At 43.9% G+C, this 22,238-nt stretch overlaps 1 protein-coding gene across 2 annotated transcripts in view; it reads right to left on the reverse strand.

Moving 5' to 3' along the window:
• The window catches only part of LOC144601735 (NUAK family SNF1-like kinase 1), a 257,453-nt gene that overhangs the window by 80,402 nt on the left and 154,813 nt on the right, over positions 1–22,238 (reverse strand). The gene's annotated exons all lie outside the window — the stretch shown is intronic.

A 22,238-nucleotide genomic window follows, 5' to 3' on the forward strand; every position in this document is an offset into this window, starting at 1 on the left:
AATCTTGAATAGTTTGAACAGGAAATAGCTGTTTACAAAACATTACGTAGAAGGATGTGACTCAATTTTGGATGTTTAGCTGGATGTACCAATAATAAAATGGATGAGCTACTGCATTCTTCACAGTCTCAGGCAAAAGGAAATGCTTGCGTTCATATAGCACCATTTTTAATGTCAAATTCCTCCCCATTTCTTTACAATCATTCAAGTAGTTTGAACTTAGATCATAGCTGTAATGCTGGTATGTGGCTATTCATCTATTCTCTACACAAATACTCAATGATTTTCACTCACTGTAATCATAACTAAATTTAGGGAAAAAGGACTGCAATTATTAGTCCGGTGATCTGTACTCTGCTTGAAAAGATGAGAACGAGTTAGTTGAGAACTAGATGAGAACTGAAGAAGGGTCTCGACCCGAAACGTCACCCATTCCTTCTCTCCAGAATCACTCCAGCATTTTGTGTCTATCTTCGGTTTAAACCAGCATCTGCGGTTCCTTCCTACACAGAACTAGTTAGAAAGTTGGGTTGATTGTCCTCTGAAACATCGTCCACCATGGTTCCAGAGCCTTTCTAGATTATCTGTTGTGCTGGACTAATAGAGGTCACAGCCTCTGAGAGGAGTCCAGCAATGCCAGAACAGTCCGCCTCGACTGCCCAGGGGCCCAGATAGCAGCCCGCAAAGTCACCCTGGGAAGTCGACTGTGTGAATGGATCTGCTGGCTCCAGCCAGGCCGGAGTATCTGGAGCCCCGGCCGCAGGGAGCAAATTCGACCCGCTGATCGGCACGGAAGTCCCGATGAGGTTGAGATTGGCCACTTCACCCAGCCTTGGCACCACATTTTCAGAGGGACATCCAGGGGGCATTTCAAGTATGCTCTCCCAATTTTGTCCAGATTGAAGGGCTGGAAAATCGGTGGTGGCCCTGTACCCAAAGAATTCAGGAATTAGGAAAATGAAGAACCACCTTCTGTGCTAAAAATTAAGGCATTGAGAGACAACTCAGGGGAGGAATAAGAACACAAAATGCTGGAGAAACCCAGCAGATTAGGCATCATCTCTGGAGAACACGGATAGGTGATGTTTCAGATCAAGACCCTTCCTCAGACTTTTGGTGGAGAAGTAAGAAGAATGGAATGAACAAGTGCATCATATTTCAACACAGGGCGGCACGGTAGCGCAGCGGTAGAGTTGCTGCTTTACAGCGAATGCAGCGCCGGAGACTCAGGTTCGATCCTGACTACGGGTGCTGCACTGTAAGGAGTTTGTACGTTCTCCCCGTGACCTGTGTGGGTTTTCTCCGAGATCTTCGGTTTCCTCCCACACTCCAAAGACGTACAGGTTTGTAGGTTAATTGGCTGGGTAAATGTAAAAATTGTCCCTAGTGGGTGTAGGATAGTGTTAATGTACGGGGATCGCTGGGCGGCACGGACTTGGAGGGCCGAAAAGGCCTGTTTCCGGCTGTATATATATGATATGATATGATATGATGATATGAGGAGATACTAAGAAATAATTTGAGAAAGAGAGATCAACAAGGATGTATTTTGCCCAGGTATTATCTAATGAAGAAATACAACTTAATATTAATACCGTCTCCACATCCAGGAGAATGATGAACATTCGCTGTAATTAAAAGAGTGCAAAGAAAATTTATGATGATGTTGCCAGGACTCGAGGGCCTGAGGTGTAGGGAGAGGTAGGGCAGACTAGAACATTATTCCTTGGAGTGCAGGGTGATCTTAGAGAGATGTATAAAATCATGAAGGGAATAGATAGGCTGAATTCGCAGTCTTTTACCCGTGGTAGGGGAATCAAGAACCAGGGGATATAGGTTTAAGGTGAGAGTGGCAAGAAATAATAGGAACCTGAGGGACAACATTTTCACTCAGAAAGTGGTGGGTACATAGAACGAACTGCCGAAGGGGTAGATGAGACAGGTACTGTAACAGCATTGACACTTGGACAGGTACATGGATAGGAAAGGTATAGAGGGATAGGGGACAACGGAGGCAAATGGGAATAGTTTAGATGGGTCATCTTGGTCAGCATGGATGAGTTAGACCGAATGGCCTGTTTTTGTGCTGTATGGCCCTCCCAGATCCAGGGATAGTTTCTTCTCAGCTTCTTCTTTCGTGTCCATCATCCATGTTTCAAATGTTACATCACTGTCATCGTCCGTCCTGAAAAGGGCGCAACTTGCTTCCGGCGACAATCAGCGGGAGCCATCACTTGTACAGTAGATGAGGTGGTAGCAGAATTAGCCCCGCGACGTGGACGCTTCTGCTATGGAGCCTCTTCCCAGCTGTTATCAGGCAACTGAACGGTTCTCACATCAGTTAGAGTGTGGTGCTGACCTCCCATCTACCTCATTAGAGACCTTGAAACTATCTTTAATTGGACTGTATCTTAAATTGGACTGTATCACTAAATGCAGTACCCTTTATCTGTACACTGTGCACGGCTTGATTGTAATCATGTACAGTCTTTTTTTTAAAAACTGGATAGCATCCCAACAAAAGCTTTTGACTATACCTCGGTACATGTAACAATAATAAACCAAAGCATGGCTCTAACCTGTAATAAAGGTCCTAAATAACTAAAATCAGCATTGAGACAGTGTACAATAAAGTGCTGTAACAGCGGCTGAGTTGTTTCCTTCGAATAATGCCCCTAGTTGTCCTGCTTGCAGCCGTGCAGGTAGGAACTGCAGATGCTGGTTTACATCAAAGATAGACACAAAATGCTGGAGTAACTCAGCGGGACGGGTAGTCTTTCTGGAGAGAAGGAACAGGTAACGTTTCGGGTCGAGACACTTCTTCAGTCTCAGGTGTGCACCTGTCCTGCCCCCCATTCTTTTGCCTCTCATTCCCCAGTCCATTGTTTCCCCCCCCTCCCCCTCCCCCTCCCCCCCCGCCCCCACCCCCCCACCACCACCACCACCCCCTGCCAGAGAGATAAGTTTACTTCCATCTTTTTTAATTCAGCTTTCATTCTCAGATAATAACTGGTTAATTTTGTTCAGTCCCGGCACTTCCCACTCTCCCACAGCCTTCACTTTATCCGAGCTGCTGGTCTCACCAGGGTCTCCTAGCAACCGTCACCACGAAGATCCAGTTGTCAGAACTTGACAGGTAAGGGCTGGCAGCTGCCAGAAGCCCACTGCAATGAAGCAGAAAAATATCAACACAGCAAAGTCTTCAAAAGCAAATTAAAAGACTCAGTCCTATCACTGCACAACAGAAAAACAATTCCTAAATTAAATCAGCTGTCTTCTGTTCTACATAGACACAAATTGCTGGTGTAACATGGGTGATGTTTCGGGTCGAGACCCTTCTTCAGACTGAGAGTCAGGGGAGAGGGAGACACAGAGATAAGGAAGGGTAATTTGCATCTGGAGTTCCTTCCTACACAGTCTTCTGTTCTAGATTACCCAGGGTGAGAAATCTAACATCTTCTTTTGTGAAGCACATGAATAATTAAATTATACCTAAAGCCAGGATTACAAACCAGGATTACAAGATTGTGCTGTTGAGAACTAATTCAACAATATCCCTAATATAGACTGACACATTATCCCTATTATGCTGTGGCAATATTAGTATTGGCTGTTAGTTTATTATTGTCATGCCTATTGAGATACAGTGAAAAGATTTGGTTTGCATGCATTCCAATTAAATCAGATAATACTAGACATGAATTCTTCAGGCCATACATAAATACAACAGGTAGAGCAAAATGTAAAATATCAGAATGCAGAATGTAGTTTTTCAACATAGTAACGTTTCAGTTCCAGAGAAAAGGTCCAATGACACAATGAATAGGACCCAGAGACCTGTCTACAGAGATGGGATGATGGCGGAGAGAGTCTATCAAATTCCAGGGTGTGCATATGTCTGAAGATCTTTCCTGGACCTGGAAAACTGATGCAATTATTAAGAAAGCCCATCAACGCCTCTACTTCCTGAGAAGATTGCGGAGATTCAGTATGTCAGAGAGGATTCTCTTGAACTTCTACAGGTGTGCAGTAGAGAGCATATTGACTGGTTGCATCACGGCCTGGTTCGGCAACTTGAACGCCCAGGAGCGGAGAAGACTGCCAAAAGTGGTGAACACTGCCCAGTCCATCACGGGTTGTGACCTCCCCACCATCGAAGGGATTTACAGGAGTCGCTGCCTCAAAAAGACAGCCAGCATCATCAGAGACCCACACCACCCTGGCCACACACTCATTTCATTCCTGCCATTGGGAAGAAGGTGTAGGAGCCTCCTTGTTTATTATATTGCTTACATATTCTGTTGTGCTGCTGCAAGTAAGAATTTCACTGTTCTGTCTGGGACTTCCGACAATAAAACACTCTTGATTCTTGACAATGACTGCAATGAGATAGGTTGGAAGGTTGGGACAAAACTCTGGCAAGTGGGTGGACTGATCAGAAGTCTGATAACAGACGGGAATAAGGTGTTCCTGAGTCTGGTGTTTGTATCTTCTGCCCAATGAGATCGGTGAAAGGGGGGAATGACCAGGGTGAAGAAGGTCCTTGATTATGTTGGCTGCTTTCCCGAGGCAGAGTGAAGTGTAGATTGCTTTAATAGGGGGAGTTTGGTCCATGTAAATAATGTAGAATGAACAGAATGATTGTTTAACCTTCTTGCGCTTCAAAGTCAGATTATAGAGTTTTATTTATTAAACTCTGATGAAACCGTATTAAAATAAAGGCTTGTCTTTCTCCTCTGCTGAAGCAGATAAAAGATTCCAATGCAGGTGGACTCATTGATACAAAAGCCAGAGAGGAGATAGACACAAAAAGCTGGAGTAACTCAGCGGGTCAGGCAGCATCTCTGGAGAAGGAATAGGTGACGTTTTAGGTCACTGAGAGTCAGGGGAGAGGAAAACTAGAGGTATGAAAAGGTAGAGAACTGATACGAGGGACATATGTAACAGTGTAGACACTTGGTGTAGCGTGGTTGTGTGTCTCGGAGTCTGCTTGTTATTTCTGTGTTCTGTGTCAGTGCGTTTGGATGTTATTTTTAGCTTCTGTGTCAGTGTGTCTGCTTGTGAGGTAGGTGTCTGTATAGCTGCTCATAATTCCTGCGTGTTGTGTCAGTTTCTCTACTTGCCATTTTTGAGCGCTGTGTCATTGGGTCTGCTTGTTACTTCTGTAATTGACAGCGGTGAAAGAAAACATCTTGCTTTAATAGGGTATCCAACTCTACCGCGTGACTCTGATGTGACAAATTGGTTAAAGGAATTGTTAAGTGCTAACACAAAGTTTCCTCGTTGCAGCAACTTGTCAGGAAGGTCATGTTTCTGAGATGACTCAGTAAAACGGACTCAAAACACAGTGTGTCGGAAGGAACTGCAGATGCCGGTTTAAACTGAAGGTAGACACAAAATGCTGGAGTGACTCAGTGGGACAGGCAGCATGTGCTGGAGTAACACAGCAGTAGAGTTGCTACCTTACAGCACCAGAGTTCCGGGTTCAATCCTGACTACGGGTGCTGTCTGTATGGATGTTATATGTTCTCCCCGTGACCTGTGTGGGTTTCCTCCCATACTGCAAAAGACATACAGGTTTGTAAGTCAATTGGTTTGGTGGCATTGTGAACCATCACTAGCGTGTAGGATAGTGTAAGCGTGCGGCGATCTCTGGTCGGCACGGACTCGGTGGGCTGAAGGACCTGTTCCGGCGCTGCATCTCTGAACTAAACTAAACTAAACTAACCTCAGCAGATCAGGCAGCATCTGTGGAGGACGGAACTGCAGATGCTGGTTTAAACCGAGTATAGACACAAAAAGTTGAAGTAACTCAGCGGGTCAGACAGCATCTCTGGAGAAAAGGAATAGGTGACGTTTCGGGTCGAGACCCTTCAGTCTGAAGAAGGGTCTCGACCTGAAACATCACCTATTCCTTGTCTGTAGCATCTGTAGCACCCGTAGCATCTATAGCAAGAGGATTTGAGTATAGGAGCAGGGAGGTTCTGCTACAGTTGTACACCAGACTGATCCCTGGGATGGCAGGACTTTCATATGAAGAAAGACTGGATAGACTAGGCTTATACTCGCTGGAATTTAGAAGACTGAGGGGGGATCTTATTGAAACATATAAAATTCTTAAGGGGTTGGAGAGGCTAGATGCGGGAAGATTGTTCCCGATGTTGGGGAAGTCCAGAACCAGGGGTCACAGCTTAAGGATAAGGGGGAAGTCTTTTAGGACCGAGATGAGAAAACATTTCTTCACACAGAGTGGTGAGTCTGTGGAATTCTCTGCCACAGAAGGTACTTGAGGCCAGTTCATTGGCTATATTTAAGAGGGAGTTAGATGCGGCCCTTGTGGCTAAAGGGATCAGGGGGTATGGAGAGAAGGCAGGTACAGGTTACTGAGCTGGATGATCAGCCATGATCATATTGAATGGCGGTGCAGGCTCGAAGGGCCGAATGGCCTACTCCTGCACCTATTTTCTATGTTTCTATGTTTCTATGTGGACAGGTGACGTTTCGGGTTGGGATCAATCTTCAGACTGAAGAAGGGTACTGATCTGAAAGATCACCAGCTGTTACAACTGCTGTGTCTTCTTAACAACTAGAGAGTGGTCCTAATCCTCCCATCTACCTAATTGTAGACCTTCAAACTATCTTTAATTGGACTTTACAGGATTTTATTTTGCACTAAAAGTTATGCCCTTTCTCTTGTTTCTGTATGTTGTGGGCAGCTTGGTTGTAATCACGCACAGTCTTTTTGCTGGCTGGATAGCACACAACAAAAAGCTTTTCACTGTACCTTGGTACACGTGACAATAATGAACTGAACTATACTGTACTAGAGGTTCCTGACCTGGACCATTGCCTTCCCATTCCATCCACAGATGCTGCCTGACACGCTGAGTTATGACAGTTATCTGTGTTTAGCTCAAGATTCCAGCAAGTGTGATTCATTGTGTCTCTGCAAAATCAAACGATATACCAGAAATAAAATGTAAACCAGAATTATAAGCGGAATATAAACTCAGCATAAACTGCTGAAATAACTCGGCCAGTGAGGCAGTATCGATGGTGGACATGGAGAAAATGTAAACATTTATTGGGGTGGCACGGTGGCGCTGCGGTAGAGTTGCTGCCTTACAGCGCCAGAGAACCGGTTCAATCCTGACCATGGTTGCTGTCTCAATACAATACAATACAATACAATACAATATATCTTTATTGTCATTGTACCCAGGGGTACAACGAGATTGGGAATGCGCCTCCCATACAATGCAATAGTTTAATTAATTTAGACAACAGCAACCCAACGAAACAATTGTAACAGTTTTAGACAGGATAAAGTGCAAGTTGATCTGAGCCGGATCACTATGCGTTGTGACCATCTGGCTCATCAGGACCGGTTCATAGCAGCTATGGCCCTGGGGATGAAGCTGTTCCTGAGTCTGGAGGTGCGGGCGTAGAAGGCCTTGTATCGTCTGCCCGATGGAAGGAGTTCAAACAGACTGTTGCAGGGGTGTGAAGAGTGTTTGTGGATGCTGTTGGCTTTTCTGAGGCATCGTGTGTTGTAGATGCCCTCCAAGTCTGGTAGCTGTGTTCCGATGGCCTTCTGAGCTCTATGGACTACCCGCTGTAGAGCTTTCCTTTCTGCCTCCGTGCAGCTGAGGTACCACACAGGGATGCCATGCGTTAGGATGCTCTCTATGGTGTAGCGGTAGAAGGTCGTCAGCAGCTGTTGGGGTAGACCAGACTTTTTCAGTGTTCTTAGGTAGAACAGTCTTTCCTGTGCCTTCTTGACCAGCGCAGCAGTGTTATTGGACCATGTTAGGTCCTCCGAAATGTGAGTGCCCAGAAACTTGAAGCTGGGCACTGTAAGATTTGAGAAGTTTTCCCTCATTCTGCAATCAACACCAAACCAAAGAGCTGCAGTTTGGACATTTTACACGGGAGACTGGGGCTGATAGCAGAGAAAGGCTGCGGTCAGTTTTTTAACAAGGGATGTCACAATCCGTGGGTCCCAAGATGGCCGCGGGACCTTGTGACCAGCCACAAAAGCAAAAACCCCACAGCCCAGTCTCTAGGTTTCTGCAAAGCCACGGCCAGAACAATGGATGGATATTGGCCGTGCAGAAACCTGCGAAACCAGGTCGAAGTCCAGACACTGGGGCGCTGACATCAGCATTCTCACAATGCCCCAAGCCGACCTACACAGTTAATCTCGTTAAGGGGGCACAATAGCCCATAGAAACCTACCTGGCAGGAGATGGGAAACCAGTTAAACCCATCACCTCTCAACGAGAAACAGATTAACAGACCGTCTGGCCATCACCGGTACCCCCGGACATAAAGCAGATCAAAGAGAAATCTCGAATACCCATCTTTGAAACAAAGAGATCCCGAGATCTGGCGGGAGATAGGACATGGTCAGGAATAGTATAACTGGCCACGATTATTGGGTTTTAAACTCACGCAAGTCAGAAGTCAAAACGCAAGACGAAAAACACACGCAACTGATGCAAGACAGAAGTCAGAGGAGGCAACAAACGGCACGGAGAACGGAGATTCCCCGAGAAGAACGGAAGGAAGAAACTCACGGAACAAGCACGACCCTCACGGAGAACAGCGGGGAAGCAGCACGAACAGCCAGTAACCCCAGTAATAGCCCCATGGTGAGCATGTACCCCGATCCTGCACATCCTGGACATAGTTTAGTGTAGAGGGGAGGGTGGTTTAATTAACGTGGGTGTATAAGTAAACATGTGTTGGCCAATTTTGCGATGTGTCGTACGTTCCCCATCTTACAGTCGTGTATATGTCTTGTAGAACTGTACGTTTTAGAATTCAGAGTCAAAAGTATTCATGTATATGTCTTATAGAACTGTACGTTTTGGTATTCATAGTCAAAAGTATTCATGTATATGTCTTGTAGAACTGTACGTTTTATGATTCATAGTCAAAAGTATTCATGTATATGTCTTGTAGAACTGTACGTTTTATGATTCGTAGTCAAAAGTATTCATGTAATTCGGTATGTGTTTTATAGATATGTCTTATAGAACTGTGAAGAGCATTAATGGACAATAGTCCCAAGCGCTCAATAAAAGCCTTTTCCATTTAAACCCTGGTCTTCAAATCTGGTCTGGTTGAGTTTTTTTCTGCACTATCAACGCTCCTGCATCTAAGTCCAGTGTCTAGAACCGTAGGGGGTGAGTGGGTCGAACCACTCACGGGGAACCAGTGTGCGCGGCCTGGTCAAGGGATCAGAGCAAGGCACGGGGACCTTAGGTCGGGCGAAAGCTCGGCGCAGAAACCCCCTACAATACTCTCTCCACACTGTCCCCGTTGATAGAGATCGGGGCATATTCCCCGTTATGTGACCTACAGAAGTTGATGATCAACTCCTTGGTCTTGGTGGTATTTAGGGACAGGTTGTTATCAGAGCACCAGTCCGCCAGGTTCTGCACCTCCGCTCTGTAGTTTGTTTCAAATTTCAACGGAATTTGTACATTCTCCCCATGATTGCGTTAGCCCCTTGCCTGGACTATTGCTACCCTACAATTTTTTCCTTTCAATGCTTACATGATTCCTCACTAAAAACTGTCATTACCAACCGCTCACTCAGTGAAGGTATTTTTCTCCTGTCACCTTTAATTCTTCTGCCTATCTTTCTAAATCTATGTCCTGTGGGTTTGCTGTCCTTCCACTGATCAGAACAGTTTCTCTTTCCCTAGACACTTCCAGATTTTGAACACTGCTTTCAAAATAAATTACAACCCTTCACCCATTCCTTCTCTCCAGAGATGCTGCCTGTCCCGCTGAGTTACTCCAGCATTTTGTGTCAATTTAAAATAATATAGTTGTACCTACCTCTAATATTTCCTCCGGCAGCTCGCTCCATATATCCATCACATTCTAGGTGAGATCTTGCCCCTCAAAACCCCTTTACATCTTTCTCTTCTCACTTTAATTTTATGCCCTCTAATTTTAGATTTCCCTCTTCTGTGAAAAACATGGTGACCATCTACCTTATCAATGCCTCTCATGACTTTATAAACTTATATAAAATCACCCCTCAGCCTCCTTCGCTCCAAGAAAAACAGTCCCAATCTACCTTAAAAATTCCCTTAGGGTAACCAAAGATGGAACAAACTGGGTTAAAAGTCTAAATTTAAATGTTTACAAAAAAGATAACTTCTGACTGATAATCTTCCCTTCACCAAAGCAATAAATGTCAGAGAAGTATCCGTGCTGCCTGTGCAAGTTTGCAGTGTACGAACCATCACATGAATTCAAGGCTTCTTTTGTAAATCCCACATTTCTGCAGAAAATGGCCTGTTATGACAATTTTTACATTTCAGTTCTACTTTAAAAGCTATTTTGCCATTTGAACAAAACTGGTTACAATTGCTTGCAATGATGATTACAGAAGGAGAAAAGTGGATAAGCCTGCAGAAAGATCAAAACAGAGGACTCAGCTGAGGAGAAAATAGCTACAGTAGATTCACCGCAACACTCTTTACACACCACTGACACCTGCTGGCGGGAAAGGTATTGCCACCCCTTCCTCTTTATTTCAGCTGCCAATTTTGAATGTTTTTGTTTGTTTGACATGTTGGTCGAAGTCACAGAGTACTCTTTAAAAAAAAGGAAGGTTTGGGCAGTTCACATCCACATATCTTCCTGCAATGCATTAAGCAGTAAGATGGAAGCAGTCATGGGCACATTGGGGCGACACAGTGGAGCAGCTGGTAGAGCTGCTGCCTCACAACGCCAGAGACCCGGGTTCCATCCTGACTTCTGATGATCCCTGTGTGCAGTTTGCACATTCTCCCTGCGACCTCATGTGTTTTCCCCAGATGCGCCAGTTTCCTTCCTCATCCAAAAGGCAGTTCAACGGTTCTTTATTGTCACGTATGCACAGCACAATTCAATTATTTTGCACAACAACAAATGCACAGTCACCATATTTTGGCGCCGTTTACGAAGTAAAAAGTCCAAAATCAAACCGAATCTCCCTCTCACCAGCTAGAGTACGGTCCTGACCTCCCATCTATTTATCAGAGTCCTTCAAAATCTCTTTATTCAGAATTTATCGGATTTTATCTTTCACTAAATATTGTGCCGTTTATTATTTATCTGTGCACTGTAGACAGCTTGATTGTATTCATGTAAAGTCTTTTCTTTGACCGGATAGCACAAAAGCAAAAGCTTTTCACTGTACCTCGGTACACTTGACGATAATAAGCTAAACTAAACTCAGCGGCATAATGGCGGCATGGTGGCGCAGCAGTAGAGTTGCTGCCTTACAGCGCTAGAGACCCGGGTTCGATCCTGATCGAGGGTGCTGTCTGTACGGAGTTTGTAAGTACTCCCCGTGACCTCTGTGTGTTTTCTCCAGGAGCTCCGGCTTCCTCCCACACTCCAAACATGTACAAGTTTGCAGGTCAATTGACTTGGCATAAATGTAAATTGTTCATAGTGTGTGTAGGATAGTGTAAATGTGTGGGGATTGCTAGGTCGGTGCAGACTTGGTGGATCGAAGGGCCTGTTTCCACGCTCTATCTCAAAACTAAACTAAACTAAACTCAGAATTCATTCATTCCTACTCCCAAGGTGCAGAATGGAAACACACTGAGGAACCAACAGGAGATACAGAAAGTGTAAATGGAATGTCACAGAACAGCACATAAGGACTATGACATAGCAAAGCTCGTGGCCCTGAGAGCTCATTATCCCGACATTTCTTCTCACTGGATCATGCCCTAGTCATAGAGGGGTGGGTACCTCATGGTCAGGACAGTGGAGCCACTCTGAACCCTGCAGTAGGTCGCGGAGAATGATGGCAAAAATGGGAGCTGTTAACCACCAAGCAGTTTAACAAATAAAAATAGACACATAGTGCTGGAGTAACTCTGCAGGTAAGGCAGTATCCCTCGAGAACATAGTTAGGCAGCGTTTAGGGTTTCCGATCCGAAACATCACCTATCCATGTTCTCCAGCGATGCTGCCTGACCCCGCTGATTTACTCCTGCACTTTGTGTCTTTTTTTGTAAACCGGCATCTGCTGTTCCTTGTTCAAGTAAAAATACATTGGCTCTGAAACATCATTAAAATGATATAGGTTTGTTTAAAAAGAATTCAGTAGGATATCTGTAAAACATAGCCTTATTTGTATGCTGCATTTTAATTTCCAATTATCATTAAAAAAGTCTCCAATTATTACCACTCTGAATTGGATTACATCCACTTCCTTTGTCTTTCAGTGACACGGCCCTCCCTCTACTGGCTCTGAATTATATTACACATGACTGAAAGTCTGTTCAAAACTTCCAAAAAAAATAGAAGATAGACACAAATTGCTTGAGTAACTCAGTGGCACAGGCAGCGTCTCTGGAGAGAAGGAATAGGTGACATTTCAGGGCGAGAAGGGTCTTGACCCGAAACATCACCCATTCCTTCTCTCCAGAACTGATGCCTGTCCCACTGAGTTACTCCAGAATGTTGTGTCTAACTTCGGTGTAAACCAGCATCTGCAGTTCCTTCCAAACACATTTCAAAAGATATAGAATGGACCTGGTGTCAGTAGCATACATATATTTCCCCATATCACTTTAAGCAATTCAATTCCTCTAAATACTTAATGCTACAGAATTACATGCATATAATGACCCTTTTGGTCAGGGGATGGGAGAATAGTTCCCACACAGTACGCTGCATACCCTCGGATTACTACGCACTTGCGTGCTCTGCTATACAGCACTGTTACTCTCTTTACTGCAGCTGTTTATGGCCTCCAAAGCAAGGGGATCCCTAGTTGTACATTTTTTGCATGTATGGAAAGCCGACCTATGTTCTGTCTTCAAGAGTCCCATGGCATTTGTATAACTTTACACTACGCTTGTTGTGGTTTCAGGTTACATTATTCCATTGATGTTTTTGCCTTTCACCCAAACATGATTACTTTACACTCTGGGTTTCAGCCTGAAAGCTATTTGTCCTTTTATTAACAAAGCACTGGCCAAAAGAGCTGTACTTTCTCAAACTTTGAAGATTTAACAAGGTTTGTTATGACCCGCCAAATGCTGCCTGGAATATACAATTTCAACTGCATTCTGACTGTAAAAAGTGTGTGCATTTTCTCGATATATCTTCCATTTATATGGGATGGCACAGTGCCACAGCTGGTAGAACCACTGCTTCATAGCGCCACTGACGCGGGTTCGATCCGAACCTCAGGCGCAGTCTGTGTGGAGTTTGCACCTTCTCCCTGTGACTGCATTGGTTTCCTTCAGGTGCTCCAGTTTCCTTCCACATCCCAAAGATGTGCAGGTTTGTAGGTTAATTGGCTTCTGTAAATTGCCCCTAGTGTGTGGAGGGTGGGTGTGAAAATGGGATAACATAGAACGAGTGTGAACGAGTGATCGATGGTCACTGTGGACTCGGCGGGCTGAAGGGCCTGTTTCCATGCTGTATCTCTCAATCAATTGAAAAATAAAATTAATTTGCTCATTGTCTGCATCTCATTTTGGTGGATAGACACAAAATGCTGGAGTAACTCAGCGGGACAGGCAGCATCACTGGAGAGAAGGAATGGGTGACTTTTCGGGTCGAGACCCTTCTTCAGACTGCAGTCTCGACGTCACCCATTCCTTCTCTCCAGAGATGCTGCCTGTCCCGCTGAGTTACTCCAGCATTTTGTGTCTATCTTCGGTGTAAACCAGCATCTGCAGTTTCCTCCTTCTCATTTTGGTGGAGTGGTTGGTGAAACAAGATAACCTGTTAAGTGTTATCAGTGGGGGGATAGAGGAAAGGTTCAGTGCAGAGATCACTGGGTTTGCTTTTGTTTAAATAGTATTATTCGATTAGAAGGAAAAAAGGAACTGACCAAGAAAATGTACAGTCCTCAGGGAGTGAATGTCAGTTATGACATGTCAAATGATGTTAAGAGAGCAAAAAGCTATTTCAAGAACCAATCCTCTTTGATTAAACATTCGGTTGTACATATCTAGAATGTAATGAGGAAAGGGCACACTTTTATAAATGATCTATTTTTTCACAGGGTCCATTCCCAGCATTTCACTGCATTTTCCCCAACCACAGTGACTGTTCCAGTTTAATTTGCATTTGGTTAATAATTGTTCAACCTAATAATTATCGCCTGGTTGTTACTTGCTAATCTTTAAATAGCTTCAGTTTGTCATGCTTAAATTATTGTGTTCTCAAGAATTAAATTGTAGTATCTTTTAGAAAGCTTAATAGTTTTGCTGGAATATAAACACATAGCATTATCCATTGCAAATTACAGATTGGGAGAAAGGTTTTCAGTCAAGTTCTGTAAAGCATTTATCACACCACCCATTGATCTGGATTCACCTCAGTTTCTTTGACTGAATCTGGTGCAGGCCATCCCCATGTTATTTATGACTTATTGACACCCATACACACATCTGTACATAAAAGCAGGCTTCAAAAGTCCAATGTACATAATGCACTCATTCCAGCAGAGCAAAATTAGTTTCCTCCCTCTCACCACTTTTGGTAGTTGTTCATTCTTACGCTTTATATACCAAAGAGGTATGGTTAATACATCGATTTTTATAGATTTTCTAACATGGACAAAAACGACTTTTCTGTGAAAACATGACTTGTGGGCAGACTGGGTGTCTACCTCAACAATAAACTGGGCTGGACTGAAAACACCGCTGCGCTATACAGAAAGGGCCAGAGCAGACTTTATCTGCTAAGGAGAGTCAGGTCCTTTGGAGTGCAGGGGGCACTCCTCAGGACCTTCTACAACACGGTGGTTGCATCGGCCATTTTCTATGGAGTGGTCTGCTGGAGCAGCAGCATCTCAGTGGCGGAAGGGAAGAGACTCGACAAGCTGGTCAGGAAGGCCAGCTCTGTCCTGGGTTGCCCCCTCAACTCAGTGCAGGTGGTGGGAGAGAGGAGGATGATGGGAAAGCTAACATCGCTGCTGGACAACGACTCCCACCCCATGCAGGACACTGTCACTGCACTGAGTAGCTCCTTCAGTGACAGACTCCTTCACCCCAAGTGCGTGAAGGGGAGATATAGGAGGTCCTTCCTTCCCGTTGCCGTGAGACTGCACAACCAGCACTGCTCCCAGCAGACGAGTCAACAATAACAGCTAAGAACACACAGAAAACTGATGACAATTTATGTATCTTTTATTTATAATGAATGATCTCTTGCTATCCACTTTGCTGCTGTAACGCTGTAAATTTCCCCGGTTGGGACGAATAAAGGAATATATCATTAATCCGAAAATCAATGCTTTATAATTGATCAATTTCTAAATTGATCCTCATCAAATTTATAACAGCATGAACACATTTTCGAAAAATGCGTTGAAGGCATAGATAGGTTAATCTCAGAACCTTTTTCCCAGGGCATAAATGTCCAACACTAGAGGGCATAGATTTCATTTGAGAGGGAAAAAGTTTAATGGAGAGGTGTGGGGCAAGTTTTTTACACAGAGAGTGGTGGGAGCTTGGAACGCATTGCCAGGGGTGGTGGTGGAGGAGGCAGATATGATAGTGGCTTTTAAAAGGCTTTTAGATGGGCACATGGAAGTGCAGGGAATAGAGGGATATGGATCATCTAATGGTAGGCGAGATCAATTTAACTTGGCATCATGTCCGGCACAAACATTGTGGGCCGAAGGGCCCGTTCCTGCACTGCACTATTCTATATTCTTTATTGTATGTTTCATCAAATTGCATTTATGCCACTCATGTTCAAATTGGAAAATCCCAATAACATGTGGTTTGTTGCCATTCCTGACGTGGAGAACGATTGGGTGTAAACAAACTCTTAGACAATAGACAATAGGTGCAGGAGTAGGCCATTCGGCCCTTCGAGCCAGCACCACCATTCAATGTGATCATGGCTGATCATTCTCAATCAGTACCCTGTTCCTGCCTTCTCCCCATACCCCCTGACTCTGCTATCCTTAAGAGCTCTATCTAGCTCTCTCTTGAATGCATTCAGAGAATTGGCCTCCACTGCCCTCTGAGGCAGAGAATTCCACAGATTCACAACTCTGACTGAAAAAGTTTTTCCTCCTCTCTGTTCTAAATGGCCTACCCCTTATTCTTAAACTGTGGCCCCTTGTTCTGGACTCCCCCAACATTGGGAACATGTTTCCTGCCTCTAATGTGTCCAACCCCTTAATAATCGTATACGTTTCGATAAGATCCCCTCTCATCCTTCTAAATTCCAGTGTATAAAAGCCTAGTCGCTCCAGTCTTTCAACATATGACAGTCCCGCCATTCCGGGACTTAACCTAGTAAACCTACGCTGCACGCCCTCAGTAGCAATAGCAATAGCACGCCCTCTTGCAATTGTTTGATCCTCAATTTGACCATCTTTTTGATCACTCAGTTTGGTATATTCAATATTGTTTGTATATTCAATATTCAATAACCCATCTGAAGAAGGGTGTCGACCCGAAACATCACTCATTCCTTCTCTCCTGAGATGCTGCCTTTCCCGCTGAGTTACTCCAGCATTTTGCGTCCAGCTTCAATATTCTATTTACTGTTCTCTAGTAGATATTGGATTTTTTTGACTGGATATTAATGCAAAATAATGCTACAAAACACAAGACCTTCTGGTCATCATTTTAAACATCAACATTAAAAATGTGCAGAAGCTGAAAATCTGAAATAAAAATGGAAAATTCCGGAAAGTCTGCATAGGTTCAGCTTCCAGACCTGCTGGGTGTTCCCATATTTTTCAAGTCATAAATTTATTCTTGAATGTTAACATATCGGATGGAATTTGGCAGCATGCTATTCAATCCGTATGTGAGATATGGAATCTGAAACCATGGTAACCGGTTGTATTAATGATGCAATACAATCATATACAAGAGAGAAACTGATTCAATATTACAGCTTACCTTCGATAAGCACGTTATCTGTGTGAAATAATATCCGAACGGAACATAAAATTGATCAAACAAAATATGTGATTAAGAAGTGTGCATTTGTGCCGATGATCACGATGGATGGATTTCACTTGAATGGTTCTTAGAGTTTATTATCATCAGGATTCAGTGGCTATTAAATGAATACGGCAGGGACCCCTTTGCAGCAAACATGTCCAGAAGCAGTACAAGCATAAAGCATGTTTCCCTTTTCTCTGCCTCAACAATTAAATGTTACCTCAGTATTTAGTTTAGAGATGCAGCCCGGAAACAGGTTCTTCGGCTCACCAAGCCCGCACATTAACTCTATCCTACGCACACTAGGGACAATTTACATTTATACCAAGCCATTTAACCTACAAACCTGTACGTCTTTGGAGTGTGGGAGGAAACCGAAGATCTCAGAGAAAACATGCAGGTCACGGGGAGAACATACAAACTCCATACAGACAAGCACCCGTAGTCGGGATCGAACCCACGTCTCTGGCGCTGGAAGCACTGTGAGGCAGCAACTCTACCGCTGCGCCACCCAGTTATGACAGAGTTATACCTAGAATATCCATGCACTTGTTTTTATAGATTTTTTTCCCTTCTGCCTTTCTCAAAGAGAGAAAGATAGCATTTAAAAGACAATTGGGCAGGTACATGGGCGGGAAAGGTTTTGATGGTAATGGGCCAAATGCAGGAAAATGACATAAAAGAGCAACTTAGTTGGGGCATCTTGGTCAGCATGGATTTGTTGGGCTGAAGGGCCCGTTTCCATGCTGTATGACTCTATAACTATATTTGACAATTTTGTCCTCGTTTCTGTTGAACGGTGGCCTTGTCAATACCCCCACTATTAGCGACAAAGGTAGGCAAGGAGCCACATTAGCCAGAATCAATATTAACACAGTCAAAACTTTGCCCAATATCTGGCTGGAGTCAACCCCGAGTTCCAGGGATTACAAATGGTGCATTTACAATGTTCAGGATAATTAAACCATTCACTTGAAACAGTAATTGCCTGATATTGCACGATTTAACACGCTCCAGCAAACTTTTCTATGACTAATAGGGAGAGCCTTTGGCAATGGTTTTGTAAATAAACTAATGAGCATTTCCAAATGACTCATGCTCGGGTAGAGGCAGAAGATACAATATTAAAGCAAAGGAATTGCTGGATATACTCAGCAGGCATGACAGCAATGATCAAGGACAGAGTGGAGTTATTATTTCCAATTGATGGCCTTTCATCAGGACTGGGATGAATTAAAGACTGGACTTTTTCTTGTACTGATCAAAGCCCTTCGATCTGAAACTGGCCTGAAACCATAACTCTTTTGTGTAGGAAGGAACTGCAGATGCTGATTTAAACTGAAGATTGACACAACAAGCTACAGTAACTCAGTGGGTCAGACATTGGTTTTGTATTTTTGCACTATTATTGTTTGTTTGTTTTTATTTGTATGTATGTGTATATATATTTCTTATATATGTAAGAAAATAACTGCAGATGCTGGTACAAATCGAAGGTATTTATTCACAAAATGCTGGAGTAACTCAGCGGGTCAGGCAGCATCTCGGGAGAGAAGGAATGGGTGATATTACAGGTCGAGACCCTTCTTCAGACCTGAAACATAACCCATTCCTTCTCTCCCAAGATGCTGCCTGACCTGCTGAGGTACTCCAGCATTTTGAGTATATATATATATATATATATATGTATGTATATATACACACACACTGAACTTTTTTTTCTCTCGTTTATTATATTGTTTACAGAGTACTAGGTTTACATATTCTGTTGTGCTGCAGCAGGTAACAATTTCATCGTCTATCTGGGACCTATGACAATGAAACACCCTTGACTGTCTTGACTCATAACTCTTTCACCCTCCTCATCCCTGTTTAGATACATCCCTGTGTCCATAATCACATCTGAAGTTGTTCAAAATATCTACTTCTCCAATTCTCCCTCTTTAGCATTAGCATGGAACATCAAGTATCCCTTGAGATACCTACAGTGTCCTCTACAGTCTTCCACAGCAGTTTCACAGGATGCCTTAAAGAGCGGCAGCGAATTTTCAGCTCATGAACAGATCATTCGGACTAAGCAGTGCATGCCAGTGTGTTTTCTTCACCCCTCCTCCCACTACGTCCCCCCACCCACCTTCATCAAGTCCTCTCGGTGTATATCTCATTTCCTTTCTCCTTCGATGTTACGATTCCCTGTAGAACCATGCGGTGAGTTCCCCATTCGCTCACACACAGATGAACCGTGCCCTGGAGTGGTGTATATTTCCAGAAATCCAGACAGACACTTTCTGCCATGAGTTGATGAAAAGATCAGCTGTTTTCTATCAGACTCGCAGATAATGATGTAATTCTCCACGCACCACTAATGTAGAGTATTGCCAGAACAAACTGGGGAACATTATTAGGAACTGTGTCTGTCACTGGGTAGCATCAACCGAGCTAAGTTTGAATAATGCAGCTTGCTCTACATTTGTGTGGTTTAAAGGTGACTTGCCTGAGCAGTTTCCACACTGGAGCTGGGAACTTGAGATTGGACCTCCTTCAGTTCACTTATCTCCTGCTCTCCTTTGACCTCGAAACCCCCTCCTCTGGCCCTCACCCCCACTGCCCCATTACCTACACCGACGCCTCCCACAGGCCCACAACACTCCACTGACACCCTGGCAAACCATGCAAACCACCGGTCATGTGAACCCCATTGCGTCACCTCTGGCTCTGAAAATTCTCTGTAACTCTCGTCAAGATATCCTGTGAAAATGCAGTGGAGGACTGATAGAAATATTATGGGTATCTCAAGGGATACTTGAAGCTTTCTGCTAATGATCCCACCACCAACATCCTCATCACCATCCCTGGTCACCTGACACATAGTCCTGGTTGTGTGACCCTAATCCTATCAAGGTCACTTCTCTAACTTCAGATAGTCCCTGCTTTCCCTCTCTATCCCCTCCCCTTTCCAGCTCTGCCACTAGTCTTCCTGTCTCCAACTACATTCTATCTTTGTCCCACCCCCTCCCCTGACATCAGTCTGAAGAAGGGTCTCGACCCAAAACATTACCCATTCCTTCTCTCCCGAGATGCTGCCTGACCCACTCAGTTACTCCAGCATTTTGTGTCTACCTGTGATTTAAATCAGCATCTGCATTTTATTTTTCTACCAAGGTCAACTCAACAATTGCCAGATTTCAACCTCAGTCCAGCCCCTCCAACCATGATCCTCTTCTCCATCTCCCCTCCCCCAAGACTCTGCCCTCCTCAAACTCAGCAGGTCAGGCAGTATCTCTGTAGAACATAAGTCTGAAGAAGGGTCCTGACCCGAAACGTCACCTAGCCATGTTCTCTAATGATGATACCTGACCCACTGAGTTCCTCCAGCAGATTGTGTAAAAAGGAACTGCAGATGCTGGTTTATACCGAAGATAAACACAAAGTGCTGGAGTAACTCATCGGGTCAGCCAGCATCACTGGAGAGAAAGGAAGGGTGACGTGTCGGGTCGGGACCCTTTATTAGACTCAAGAAGTCTAAGAAGAGTCGAAGAAGGATACTGATCTGAAATGTCACCCATCCTTTTTCTCCAGAGATGCTGCCTGACCCACTGAGTTACTCCAGCGTGTCTATCTTCTAGTAGATTGTTTGTTGCTCTGCTTCTTTGCCCCTAGTTTGTCCGGTTCAGCAACAATCTCTTCCCTATCTTTTACAGTATGTCTTTGTATCTCCATACTTAGATCAAGTGAGTTCATATATTGTTTAAATACATTCTGTAATATCTGAAGAAATTGCAAGGACTATTTTCTACTCAAAACTCCTTCGTGCAATGCTACACAATTTTTCTAGCTGCAGTTATAAAGTTACTGACAATAAAACAACACACATCCCACTGCTTTTGCAAAATGACCTAAATTTCCCAGACTACATTTTGCCAGCACTGCCATATTCAATCACCAGATGGCCTTAGGAAACCATGTTTCATGAACAAATCTTCAACACGCATTGAAAAAACCCCAGAATTAATCTAATACCATCTCTCCGAAGCCCCTCAGCACTTTAGGCAGAATGAATCATTCTTTGCAGCTATGTGCCTGTTACTATGACAGCATCTCCAAGGTTCAGTTAGTCCAGCTATTCATAGTTCTCCACAGCGGCATATTTACTGTTCATCTTCAAATTTATGTACAATCATTTACATTTTTTCAGTGTCTATTCACACATAATGTCTCTGTACATGTATATATTAAACCAATTAAAACTTGGATTCAAATGTTATTTGATTGTCTTGCTGTGAAATATTTTGAAATATTTAATTACATGAAATACAATCGTCTGCCCTCTTTATATATTCTACTCAACTTTCTAGCATCCTTTCTATCAATATAACCCTCTACTTTTCCCATGTGCTACCATTATATTCAGTTCCACTATCACTCCCTGGATGAAAAGCCCATATTCTTGTTACTCTTTAAATTTTAGAGCTTAGAGTGTAGAGATACAGCGTGGAAACAGCCAATGGAATGTTGGCCTTCGTAACAAGAGGAGTTGAGTATAGGAGCAAAGAGGTCCTTCTACAGTTGTACCGGGCCCTGGTGAGACCGCACCTGGAGTGCTGTGTGCAGTTTTGGTCTCCAAATTTGAGGAAGGATATTCTTGCTATTGAGGGCGTGCAGCGTAGGTTCACTAGGTTAATTCCCAGAATGGCGGGACTGTCGTATGTTGAAAGGCTGGAGCAATTAGGCTTGTATACACTGGAATTTAGAAGGATGAGGGGGGATCTTATTGAAACATATAAGATAATTAGGGGATTGGACACATTAGAGGCAGGAAACATGTTCCCAATGTTGGGGGAGTCCAGAACAAGGGGCCACAGTTTAAGAATAAGGGGTAGGCCATTTAGAACGGAGATGAGGAAGAACTTTTTCAGTCAGAGAGTGGTGAAGGTGTGGAATTCTCTGCCTCAGAAGGCAGTGGAGGCCAGTTCGTTGGATGCTTTCAAGAGATAGTTGGATAGAGCTCTTAAGGATAGCGGAGTGAGGGGGTATGGGGAGAAGGCAGGAACGGGGTACTGATTGAGAGTGATCAGCCATGATCGCATTGAATGGCGGTGCTGGCTCGAAGGGCTGAATGGCCTACTCCTGCACCTATTGTCTATTGTCTATTGTCTATTGTCCTTCAGCCCACCGTCCGCTTTAACCACCGATCCCCGCGCACTAGCACTATCCTACACACGAGGGACAAAGCCAAATTAACCTACAAACCTGTACGTCTTTGGAATGTGGTCGGAAACCAGA

This window comes from Rhinoraja longicauda, chromosome 17 (assembly GCF_053455715.1).
Source record: "Rhinoraja longicauda isolate Sanriku21f chromosome 17, sRhiLon1.1, whole genome shotgun sequence".
Taxonomy (NCBI): domain Eukaryota; kingdom Metazoa; phylum Chordata; class Chondrichthyes; order Rajiformes; family Arhynchobatidae; genus Rhinoraja; species Rhinoraja longicauda.